Source organism: Mastigoproctus giganteus, chromosome 3, assembly GCF_048544385.1.
Source record: "Mastigoproctus giganteus isolate SK-2022 chromosome 3, ASM4854438v1, whole genome shotgun sequence".
Lineage (NCBI taxonomy): Eukaryota > Metazoa > Arthropoda > Arachnida > Uropygi > Thelyphonidae > Mastigoproctus > Mastigoproctus giganteus.
Genome location: NC_143577.1, coordinates 51,842,882 through 51,855,303, shown reverse-complemented (window position 1 = coordinate 51,855,303; position 12,422 = coordinate 51,842,882). Strand labels below are relative to the sequence as shown.

At 36.5% G+C, this 12,422-nt stretch overlaps 1 long non-coding RNA gene across 1 annotated transcript in view; it reads left to right on the top strand.

Moving 5' to 3' along the window:
- LOC150087960 (uncharacterized) overlaps nt 1–11,312 on the top strand; it is a 35,380-nt gene extending 24,068 nt beyond the window's left edge. Inside the window, exon 2 of the long non-coding RNA XR_016546754.1 lies at nt 11,266–11,312. This is a non-coding gene — a long non-coding RNA (uncharacterized LOC150087960). The remainder of the gene's footprint in view (nt 1–11,265) is intronic.
- Nucleotides 11,313–12,422: the final 1,110 nt, after the last annotated feature.

Here is a 12,422-nt window from a genome sequence, read left to right as displayed (position 1 = left end):
AGGATAGTTGCGACATTTTTTTTCAGTTGGTAGATAGTTTATTGTTGGAAAAAACTTCCATTGGATTTTGCGGAAGTGCATATCTGGAATAAATTTATGGAGGAACTAGGTAACATATTAGAGGGAATGGACAGATGATGTGGGATTTTTTTTTTTTTTTTTTTGATGATGATAAGCTTGCATCATTTGCCACTATTAATACTAATATTAAAGCATAAAAACATATAAAGTGAGGGCACTGAATCAAAATGTTTTATCATGGAATATTTTAACTTTCTAAATATTAATGTGAACTTGTGGGTTGCATCTCATTCAGTAGCAGAACATTTGTGGTTTTTGGTGGATGGCTGCTGCTGTTGTCTATATAAATATGTTAGGCAACATTCTTGATTTGGTCATTAACAGTAATTCATCATATATTAGTAATCCCAACTAAAGGAACCACTATTGATGGGGGTTTTATAAAAAAAAAACAAATACTTTTAAGGGTAGATAGAAGGAATTCTGTTTAGGAAAAGGTAATTACAGTGGTGTCAGACATTTTTTAAAATTCTTTTTAATGGCAACTGGTAATAAATGAAAATGCCAAATGGGAAGTAATCATAGAAGCTATTAAGTTTTTTTTACCTATGAAGATTGAGACCAAAAATGGATGTGAAGTGACCTGATGCATTGAATGGTTATAAATATTTAGGGTATATCGAATCCAATAGTAAGTAAAGTGTGTAATCGAATTACTCAGAGGGTTAGGCATGCTGAAGCAAATTATGAGACATCTTTGAGAACACAAAAGTAAATTAGCAAAGAATTCTTTTCTTTTGTTAACATTAGAAGGAAAAGGAATGAACCACATTGATTCATCTGAACAAGAATACCATAAATATTGATGATCCTATATAGATTACTGAAAAACTGAATAAATTAAATTCTTAATCTGGAGATGAGCACACAAACTCATCAAAATTATACTTAACAATTAGTTTATGATATTTACAGGTTACATTAAGACAATTCCTTCAACTAAATTAATTCAAGTACACAATAGTCAGTGTTTTGAAACCTCTTTGGGATCATTTTCTAGACAACTAGACAGAGAAACAAAAGAAATTTGATTCAGATTTCTTTTGTTTCTCTGTCTAGTATGTAATGAGTAGTTATAAATGACCCTGCTCTTCATGGAGCAGTGTTATGAGTGGGCTCCAACAGGGTTTGGCCCCTTATTAACAATATTGATGTCGCTATTTCAAGTTTAACTTCTAATTTGCCTGTGACACTAAGATGGGCAAGGTGATTAATTAGTATTAGTAGTGGCAAATGATGCAAGAAAGCAAGCTTATACAGCACCAGTCAGAACAAAAAAAAAAAAAAAACCTTCCCATTTCACCTATCCATCCCCTCCAACAGTTTGTCTAGTTCTTCCTTGAATTTTGAATTTACTAAAGCTATCCACTTCCACAACATTAGACAATAGAAAACAGGCCTTGAGCTTTGGGTTGCATATCACAAAACTTTCTAGCAATGATCTTCCTAGTCAAACCGACTAGAAAGGTCGACAAACACTAGAAAACTTTCTAGTCAGTTTGCTGGTCGTCACTAGAAAGTTTTGTGATCAGACATTAGTTTGTTCCAGTTCAACCACCCATTGCCTGAAAGCAAACTTCCACACATCTATTCTGCAGCTATCCTTCCTCAATTTGAATTTATATCCCCTTAACTGTGTAGTCTGAGCAATAAGAAGAATCCTATCAGCATTGAGTTTGCTGAATCCATTCAAAGCCTTAAATATCTCAATCAGATCACCTCACAGGTGCCTAGTCTCCAGATGCTGCAGTTTGCAGAACTGAAGCCGTTCTTGGTGAGAGCACGCCTTTGTTCCCCTCACCAATATCTTTGCTGTTCTCTGTACTCATTCCAGCAACTCCACATCCTTCCTAAACTGAGGCTTCCAGATCTGTATGCAGTACTCAAGAGGTGAATATTCCACTTATACAGTGGAATAATCACTTCCTTATCCCTGCTAGCAAAATTCCCGTATATCATTGACAATAATCAAGGTATTCTACTTTAACAAGAGCTAGTTGAACTAGGCATATGGGCTGAAAAGAAAAAAAAAAAAAAAAACAGTGATTAGGTCACATCTTGAATATATTGCGCACAGGTTTGCGATCCTCATTTTAAGAAGGTTTTAGGTCTGTTGGCAATGGTGCAGAGAATTGCAACAAATTAGTTGGGGCACTAAAGAGTTTCTTACCAAGATAAATTTGGGTTTTGTAAGCTGTAGCCTCTAGTCATCTGTATGGAGACCGAACTGAAGTTTAAGACTTAAAGAGGGTTAACTAACTACTCATTTTTGAATTTTCCAGAGCAAGGGTCATCTTTGACGGACAGATGGCCCTCTTTAAACCTTGTGAAAAAACCTTTAAACCTTCTGAAAAGTCTTTGAATGATATGTACCCTCTTTTACAAAAGGTGTTTTTAATGTTTCTTGGATTTCTTTTGCACTTTTCTCTAATTTTAAACAAAATTTGATGCACATTGATTACTCAGTAAAATCACTCATTTTAAAATTGGACAAAAGGCAGGGTGCAATTTAGTAACATACAGTGGGTTTGATACATTTTCGGCACTGAATTTTTGAAACTATTGCTTTCATCTATTCAGGACCACTATTGTAATGTAATGAACATCTGTAAATTTTTTTTTGCCAGTTTCCCCCTTTAATTTCCTAAAACTGAAGCAATAGTTATGCTGTCAACAACTATTTTGCATCTTCCAAAAAATTTGATTTTTTTGATGACTAGCATCAAAATATGCTATCAGAGAATTTGTTTGGCCATCCAACCACATCACGACTTTCATTAGTCATAAAAGTAATTTTGAATTAGTTTGATAAAACAACACTGTGTTATTGAATCACTCACCGGACTGTCACTTTTAAACTTAGCCAGCATAACACACAACACGAATGGAATCAAGTATTAATAGTAATAGTAATGGAGGCATGTGATGCAAGAAAGCAAGCATATGAGCTTATGTAGCATCAGCCAAAAAAACAAAAATGTTTGTCCACTTCCTCCTTGAATTTATTTAAGCTATCAACTTCCACAATGACAGATGGAAGTTGGTTCTAGCAATTAACCACATGCTGACTAAAGGCAAATTTCTGTACATCTATTCAACAACTCTCCTCAATTTGAATTTATGACCCCCTCAGGTTCATAATCTGAACAAGGGGAAGAATCCCATATGAATTCAGTATGCTCAACCCATTCAAGGCCTTATATACCTCAATCAGATCATCTCACAGGTGCCTAGTCTCCAGCTGCTGCAATTTGCAGAACTTAGGCCTTTCTTGATAGAAACTTGAAACTAGGAACAAAATGGAAGGTACTGGCACTTATTGCTAGATTAAATGTTAAATAATTGATTGATACAGTACAGAGAGTTCAGCTAAAATAGTTAGGTTTGGTTAGAATCTGAAAAATTGGGATAGAAACTTAAATTGGAATTAGGTCCTGAAAACTCATTACCCTATTTATAACACAGATGTTGATAGGATTTTTCATTCAAATTTTTTTCTTGATTAGCCTCACTATATGTATTATAAAAACAAAATATCTTAATTGCAAAACGAATTGCTATTTAAAAAAATTATAACCTAAGAGGATAATTTAGTTTATCGTAGAACTCAGTTTTTAGAAAATTGTAATGCAGCCACATGTATGTATGGATTTGTTTTTATTTAACTTTTTCTAGTTAGTACAACTATATGCTTTATATATATAGAGAGAGAGAGAGCAAGCAAGCAAGCAAGATTAGCATTAGCATTAGTAGAGGCATATGATGCAAGAAAGCAAGCTTATTCAGCATCAGCCAAAAAAAAAAAAAAAAAAAAAAAAACACACACCACTCCCATTTCACCCCTCCGTTCGTTCGAAATACCTGTCCAGTTGAGCTTTAAATTTGTTTAGGCTATCAACTTCAACAACAAGTGATGGAAGTCGGTTCCACCAACCAACCACCCGCTGGCCAAAGGCAAATTTCCGCACATCTATCCGACATCCGTCCTTCCTCAATTTGAATTTATGCCCACTGAGCTGATTATTCTGAGCAAGATGAAGAATCCCATTGGCATTGAGCATGCTCAAACCATTCAAAGCCTTATACACCTCTATCAGATCACCTCTCCGGTGCCTAGTCTCCAGACTCTGTAATTTGCAAAACTTAAGCCTTTCTTCGTAAGAGCAACCCTTTGTTCCATTCACTAATCTTGTTGCCCTTCTCTGTACCCGTTCCAGCAGCTCCACATCCTTCCTGAAATGAGGCCTCCAGACCTGTATACAGTACTCAAGATGTGGCCTAACCATTGCCTTATACAAGGGAATAATCACCTCCTTATCCCTGCTAGAAAAATTCCTGTATGTCATTGACAAGACACCATGAGCTACTCTTGCAGCTCGTCTGCACTGCTCAGAGAACTTCATATCTGCCTGCACAATTACCCCCAGGTCCTTTTCATTCTCCACCACTGTCAGTGTAGTACCGCAGAGTTGATACGTTGCTCTGGGGTTACTGTTTCCCATATGTAGTACTTTACATTTGTCAATGTTAAACTTCATTTGCCACCTCTCAGCCCATCTGTTCAACCTTTCCAGATCCTGTTGCAGCAGCATAGCGTCAGTAGTGTCCTTAACAACCCTGCCAACCTTTGTATCATCTGCAAACTTGGACATTAAACTTGATATCCCATCATCAATATCATTCATAAACACCGAAAACAACAACGGACCCAACACTGAACCCTGAGGAACTCCACTAATAACATTAGTCCACGTTGAGCAGTGTCCATTGATTACCACTCTCTGTCTTCTGCCACTCAACCATCCCCTTATCCATAGCAGCAATTTGCCTCCAATGCCACACTGCTCCAATTTGTGCAGCAGTCTTCCATGTGCAACAGTATCAAAAGCCTTTCTAAGATCCAAATATATAATATCAAAGTTATTCCCTGCATCCAGTTCTTTTGTGACTACATCATAGTATCCAATCAAATTGGTCAGGCAAGACCTGCCCTTAACAAAACCATGCTGCGTCTGAGCTATAACTGAATTCTTGTCTAGATGATCCTGCAGTGCTTCTTTAACCAGTGCCTCCATTAATTTACCTGGAACAGAAGTTAAACTAACAGGTCTATAATTACTTGTGTCAGCCTTTGATCCTCCTTTGTGAATTGGGGTTACATTTGCACATCTCCAGTCTATGGGTACCTCCCCTGAGTCCAAAGAAGCTGTCATAATTATGGCTAGGGGCTTGTTTACTTCCTTTGCTGCTTCCTTTAATATAACTGGATAGATCCCATCCACCCCAGGTGCCTTTTTTATGTTTATCCTCAACAATCTCTCCTCCACTTTCCTCTCAGTTATTACAAAATCATCTAGCTCACTGCCAATGTCTACTTTACCTACGTCATTCTCCTTCCTGAATAACTCCTCATGCGTGAATGTAGATGCAAAATACTCATTTAGATTGTTAGCCACCTGAGCAGGATCCTCAACTGTTGAACCATCAATATCCAGTGGACCAATCTGATTCATCCCTTTCCTTCTTGAGTTTAAATAGGTAAAGAACTCTTTTCTGTTTTTCTTTGCATCCTTTGCCAAGGATTTTTCGTAGTCTGCCTTTGCCTGCCTAATCTCCTTTGTGACTTGGTTACAGACCAACTTATATCTATCATAGGCTTCCATGTCACCCATTTCAATAAAGATACTGTCTTTATTGAAAAATGTTCAGTTGTACATATAAACAAAGTTAAAGGTTGTGCCTGGCCTTATAGCTCTTCATGGCTATAAGGCCAGGTCGATAAAAATTAAATAAATAGATAAAATTGAAAGTAACAAATAACAAGTTACTTAGTGTATACAGTGCATTACATTTCAGGCATGTTTGATTTTTTTTTTGAAAATAAATGTTTTAATTTTTTGATTAATAGAAATGAAAATTAAATGTAGTTATCTGTTTATCAATCAGTTACTAAGTTTATAACTTTATAGAACACTTAATAAAATTCTATATATTTATGTTTTCTAAACTTAGCCATTTCGTTTAATTACACTTGTAAAATATTTAATATTCTCTTCCTATATTACTAATTTTTTTTAAGTCTCTTTTCTCTTGTATATATGTATCTCTTCACAGGTGACATATTCACGAATCTTGCATAATGATACATGCAAAGCATGCACAGACTGTGTAATGCTAATCACTCAATCAACTACCTGCTGGCTGAAGGCAGTCATCCACCCCACGGGCTCACATATGGTGAGTTTGGGCTTGGCACACCCAGGATCCTTAGCTGGATATCATCATCCTTCTCTTTCTTGGTGATTCCCTTCTACTTCTCTCTCTCTCTCTCTCTCTCTCTCTCTCTCTCTCTCTCTCTCTCTCTCTCTCTCAGGGTAATCGGGGAATTTTTTTTGGCTGGTGCAGCATAAGCCTTAGGCTTCCTTGCACCATATAGCTAATAATAATAATAATATCTATTCTACAACCATTCTTCCTCAATTTGAATTTATGCCCCCTGGTGTGTGGTCTGAGCAAGAGGACAAATCCCATCAGCATTGAGTTTGCTCAATCTATTTAAAGCCTTAAGCACCTATCAGATCACTTAGTCTGGAGACTAGGCACCTCACAGGTACCTATTCTCCAGATGTTGCAATTTGCAGAACTGAAGCTTTTCTTGGTAATACACCCCTTTATTCCCCTCACCAATCTGATTGCCCTTCTCTGCCTCCATTCTAGCAGTTCTACATCCTTCCTAAAATGAGGCCTCCAGATGTGTATGCAATACTCAAGATGTGGCCTGCCCAGTCCTTTATATGATGGGATAATCGCCTCCTTATCCCTACTAGCAAAATTCCTGTTTATCATTAACAAAACTCCACAAGCTGTCCTGGCAGCCTACCTGCTCTGCCGAGAGAATGTATCTGACTGTACCATTACCCCCAGGTTGTTGTCATTTTCCATTACCATGAGTTTAGTACCACATGGCATCTTAATCTAGGATTACTGCTACTTATATATAGTACCTTGCATTTGTCAATGATAAACTTCAATTGCCATTTGAAGCCCATCTGCCTAATTTTTCTAGATCTTGTTGTGGTGGCATACCCTGATTGCTGTTATTAACCACCCTGCAAACCTTTCTATCATCTACAAACTTAGATATTAAGAAGGTGGTCATTCCTGTGCATAAGGCAATGGTCAGGCCACACCTTGAGTACTATATACAGGTCTGGAGTCCTAATTTTATGAAGGATGTAGAGCTGCTGGAGCGAGTACAGAGAAGGACAACAAGATTGGTGAGGGGAACAAAGGGTTGCTCTTACCAAGAAAGGCTTAAATTCTGCAAATTGCAGAATTTAAGCCTGTCTGGAGACTAGGCACCTCTGAGGTGATCTGTTGAAGGGTATAAGGCCTTGAATGGTTTGAGCAAGCTCAGTGCCAATGGGATTCTTCCTCTTGTTCAGATTACAAACCCGAGGGGCACAAATTCGATTTGAGGAAAGACAGTTGTAGAATAGATGTGCGGAAATTTGCCTTTAGCCAGCAGGTGCTCGATTGCTGAACAAACTTATCTGTGAAAAACTCTTAAATCTTTTCCTCATTCATTTCACAAATATACATAGTATTAGTTTCAATCTTTACGAAGGATGTAGAGCTGCTGGAACGAGTACAGAGAAGGGCAACAAGATTGGTGAGGGGAACAAAGGGTTGCTCTTACCAAGAAAGGCTTAAGTTCTGCAAATTGCAGTGTCTGGAGACTAGGCACCTCTGAGGTGATCCGTTGAGGTGTATAAGGCCTTGAATGGTTTGAGCAAGCTCAGTGCCGATGGGATTATTCTTGTTCAGATTACAAACCCGAGGGGCACAAATTCGATTTGAGGAAAGACAGTTGTAGAATAGATGTGCGGAAATTTGCCTTTAGCCAGCAGGTGCCCAATTGCTGAACAAACTTATCTGTGAAAAACTCTAAATCTCTTCCTCATTCATTTCACAAATATACATAGTATCAGTTTCAATCTCAGTAATGTCCATTTCTACTTACAGTCCGACAAGCCCCATTTACTTTTTCTGACAGAATCCCAACTAGCAGATGATTCAATCACTGCTTCTCTGAGTTGTCTGAATCACTCACTTCACTTTGAAGTGAGTGATTCCTTTAACTTCAAAGTGGTACTTATGCTATGTCTGTTCTAATATTCCCTTTGAGAAACTGAGCAATTTGGAATCTTCTCTGGCTTAAAATCTCTCTACCACATTCTGTCAGATTCATCTGTTGCCTCTATCTTTCTTCTAACTCCACTAATCACTTAGAACTCTTTGACTTCCTCTTTTTGAAACTTGACTTTCTACAGTCCAACTTTTCTAACACTGAGGTAATTTTCCTTGGTGATTTTAATGTTCACAACTCCAGCTGGCTTCCATTTTCTAGTCACATTACCATGTGACTAGATCCATCTGGTTAAGATGCTGAGGCTTTTGCAATTACTAATGATCTCGCACAGATTGGTCTTTTACATACCAGAATACCAGATAGTCCTAACCACACAACCAATACCCTTAATCTTTTTTTTCACAAACAACACTCCTAAGTACACAGTTGAGGTGATTGATGCTCTAGGCACCTCAGATCACAACTTGATGATTGTTTCTTCTTCAATAGAGCCTTTCTCTCATGGCTGTTCTCACCCTTGTGTTGATTAGCCTTACAAAAATGCAAAATGGGATGATCTACGAGATTTCTTGTCTTCTTTTACTTGAACTCCTGAGCTCAAGTAAAAAAAGACAAGAAAACCTGTGCTCCTGAGCCTATTCCTGTTCTGTGTTGCCTTTTTTTTTACTTTCTTATTCTACAGATGGTCAGATTACTGTTTCGAGTCTTCTGATGTCAATGTATGCTCAAATCGTGTCAGGGAAATTATTCATGTAGGGATGAAATCCTTTATTCCACACTCCACCTTAAAATCTTGTCCTTTATCTAAACCTTGATGTTCTTATAAATATGATAAGGCTATATAAGATAATGTGCATATCGCAATTGACTTGTATCCTAATCCCTGGGTCCATTTTCTGCCTACACTAGAGCTTGCTTATTAATCAGTCTAAACTAGATATCTAAGAGTAGAAAACTTGCTTCTTGTCCAGATGGTAGTTGAATATTCTGGCCTCTTTCCAAAGCTATTGACTGTAACTTTTGCCATCTCTGTTACCACCTCTTTCAAAACCAGATGGTTCTATTGCCAATTCAGCAAAAGATAAAGCTGACCTGCTAGAATCCTACTTTTCTTCTAACCCATCTATTGATGATCTTGGTAAACTGCCTCCTGCCATTCCCAGTACACTCCTTTCAATGCTTTCTGTGGTCTTCCATCAAAAGGGTGTTAGAAGAATTTTGAACAGTCCCCAGTTTTGAGCAGATGGTATTTCTCCACTTGTTCTAAAATAAACCTGTGCTCCTGAGCCTACTCCTGTTCTGTGTTGCATTTTTTTTACTTTCTTATTCTACAGATGTTTTCCCTTCTGCTTGGAAATTTGTTCATATCCAGTCAGTTCTTAAAAAGGGTGACATATTGCTTGCATCCAATTATCATCTCATTGCACTTAATTCTACTCTTTCTAAAGTAATGGAGAAAAATCTGTTAACTGCCAATTCTTAACTATCTAGAAACCCTCCATCTGATCAATTGTCACCAGTATCAGTACCGTCAGTGTCGATCCACTGGTGTTATACAGGCTTATGTTACCTATCTATGGACAAATTCAATGGAAATGGTTAGTGAATCTCATGCAGTTGACGTTGACATGTCAAATGCTTTTGATGATGTTGGACATCCATGGTTTTCCGACTTTTTTATTTTAATTGGATATCCAGTTTTCTCTCTTACCACTCACTGTGTGCGATGATAGATTGCTCTTTGTCTTTTGACTTTAGCATTAGCATTAGTAGAGGCATTTGATTCAAGAAAGCAAGCTTATGCAGCATTAGCCAAAAAATAAATAAATAAATAAAATAAATAAAAAATAACCACTTCCACTTCACCCCTCTGTTCGTTCGAAATACCTGTCCAGCTGAGCCTTAAACTTATTTAGGCTATCAACTTCCACGACAAGGGATGGAAGTCTATTCCAGCAACCAACCTTCTGAACTAATGCAGTTGTTCCCCAAGGTTCAGTTCTTTCTCCTGCTCTTTTCCTCTTGTATATTAATGACTCTTCATTGCCTGGAAATTCTCTATTCTGTCTATAGTTTTGCTGATGATAGCACATTGTATTCCACCTTCCAGTTTCAGAACCTTTGTTCTGCACAAACAGCATCAACTTCTTGAATATCTAGTGAATTTCCCAGTGGGGGAAAGATAACTAAGTTAATTTCAATTGTTCCAAAACTCAGTACTGTTTTATATCTTACAAAAAGGATTCTTCTGTTCTTATGCTTATCTTCAACCACACTCAGATTTCTAAACAAGATCACATATCCCTATTTGGGATTACCCTGACTTCTAACCTCTCTTGGCATAAGCACATCACAAATATTGCTTCTTCTGCATCTAAAAAATGGGTTTACTCTTTCCCTCGCTGCATTATTTTTCTTCCAAACAGCTGTTCACTCTGTACAAATCACAAATCTGCCTCATCATTTGTTTGCACTGCTGAGGCTGGGTCTTGCATTGTCTTTTTTCTTATTTTATATTGGCGTTGCCTTGGTATTCAGGTAGCAGAATTGTGCCTTGGCAAGTATAACCCCTAATTGTAGCATTAATTTGCTACATTATGTTTGTAGTATGTTTAAGTTCCTTTTGCTTTAATTGTATTGAAAATGACAAGCATTGATATTCTTAAAAAATATCGTTTTTAAATAAACTATTAACTATTAATGTGTGGCTCAAGGATTTATAATTCCCATTGCATAATTGCTTATCTTCCTTTAAGAAAGGATATTGTTGGAGTAAATTTTGAACAACAGTTACATAATAAAATGATTGTTAGCACATTAGCATCAAGAGATCCACTTTGAGAATCTATAGCATTTGTAACTTAGCATTTGTCACTTTTTTTAATGTGACTATCAAAACCTTTAAAGAAAGAAATAAATCTCATTAAAAATTTAAAATAACAAAACAAGCAAAAAATAACAACAGTTATTCCTGTGATGCACTTAGTTATGTTTTAAACGTAATTAATTATAATTTGCATATGCTTTTACAGATTCATGGAATGAAGCTTATCAAGAAGAAAAGAAGATAATTGGTTAGTAGGCTGTTTCATTAACATATATTTTTTCTGTATTTATTATTGATGCTTATTCCAGTACAGTAATCTCTCAGTTTTTGAACACCATATGTTCCTGTTAAGTACATAAGTCTTTGCATAACAGATATGGGAAAAGTAATAGAAAATCCAGTGGTTATTGAAGTGGTACCTTGCATCACTCTTCACAGATGAAATACTCTTCACGATATGAATAAATCAAGTGCAAGTCAAGCTGAGCAGTAATAATGCAGTAAATTTGGTGATAATGTAGTTATAAAGATTGATTATACTGGTCAACAAAAAACTTTTTTTTTGTTTCCATCAAAGATATAAACACACATTTATAAACCAGTTTTGCACTTGCTAATTTCAAATATGCTCTCAATTTTTTGAAATGCAGATAGTTTTTTTTAATATACCTGCTGATGATGTCAGTATAAGTTAATTTCATTATAGAACACATGAGACTGGTTTCAATTACATTTTTATCACTTTTCCAATTTAAATCCAATACACTTTATACACATAGCTAAACTTTATCACTTTTCCAATTTAAATCCAATACACTTTATACACATAGCTAAAATAATACAGTATGCTATATTAAAAAAGATATGTGCAATTTAAAAATTATTGTGTGGATGATTTCCTTTGGTGCTCTTTGTCCACAATGTTTTAGTACAATATCCAGCAGTAATCTGCCAACGTACTCGTTCCAGGAACTTTGATAGCAATTTTCCCATTTATATGCATCAGGCAGTTTCTGAACTCCATCTTCCATTTTTGTATACATGAAACCTGTGGTTTCTCGAAAGGTGTGGTTTCATAAAGCCTTTGAAAGACTGTCATGCTTTTAGTTCTAATACGTTGAGGCATTTTTCACAGCATTCATCCTGCAGAAACTCTCTGATTTGAGGCCTCCAAAGATTTTTTCGTTCATTTTTGTGGCACTGATCTTTAAAAATTTCTCACATAAGTAACGAAATCTTCTTAAATTCACCTTGCCCATTTCTTTCACAAAACTTTTTATCAGGCCAAGTTTAATGTGAGTGGAAAGAAAATCTTCATTGGACCTGTTAATGAAATATATTGCATACCACTCATTCCTAGCT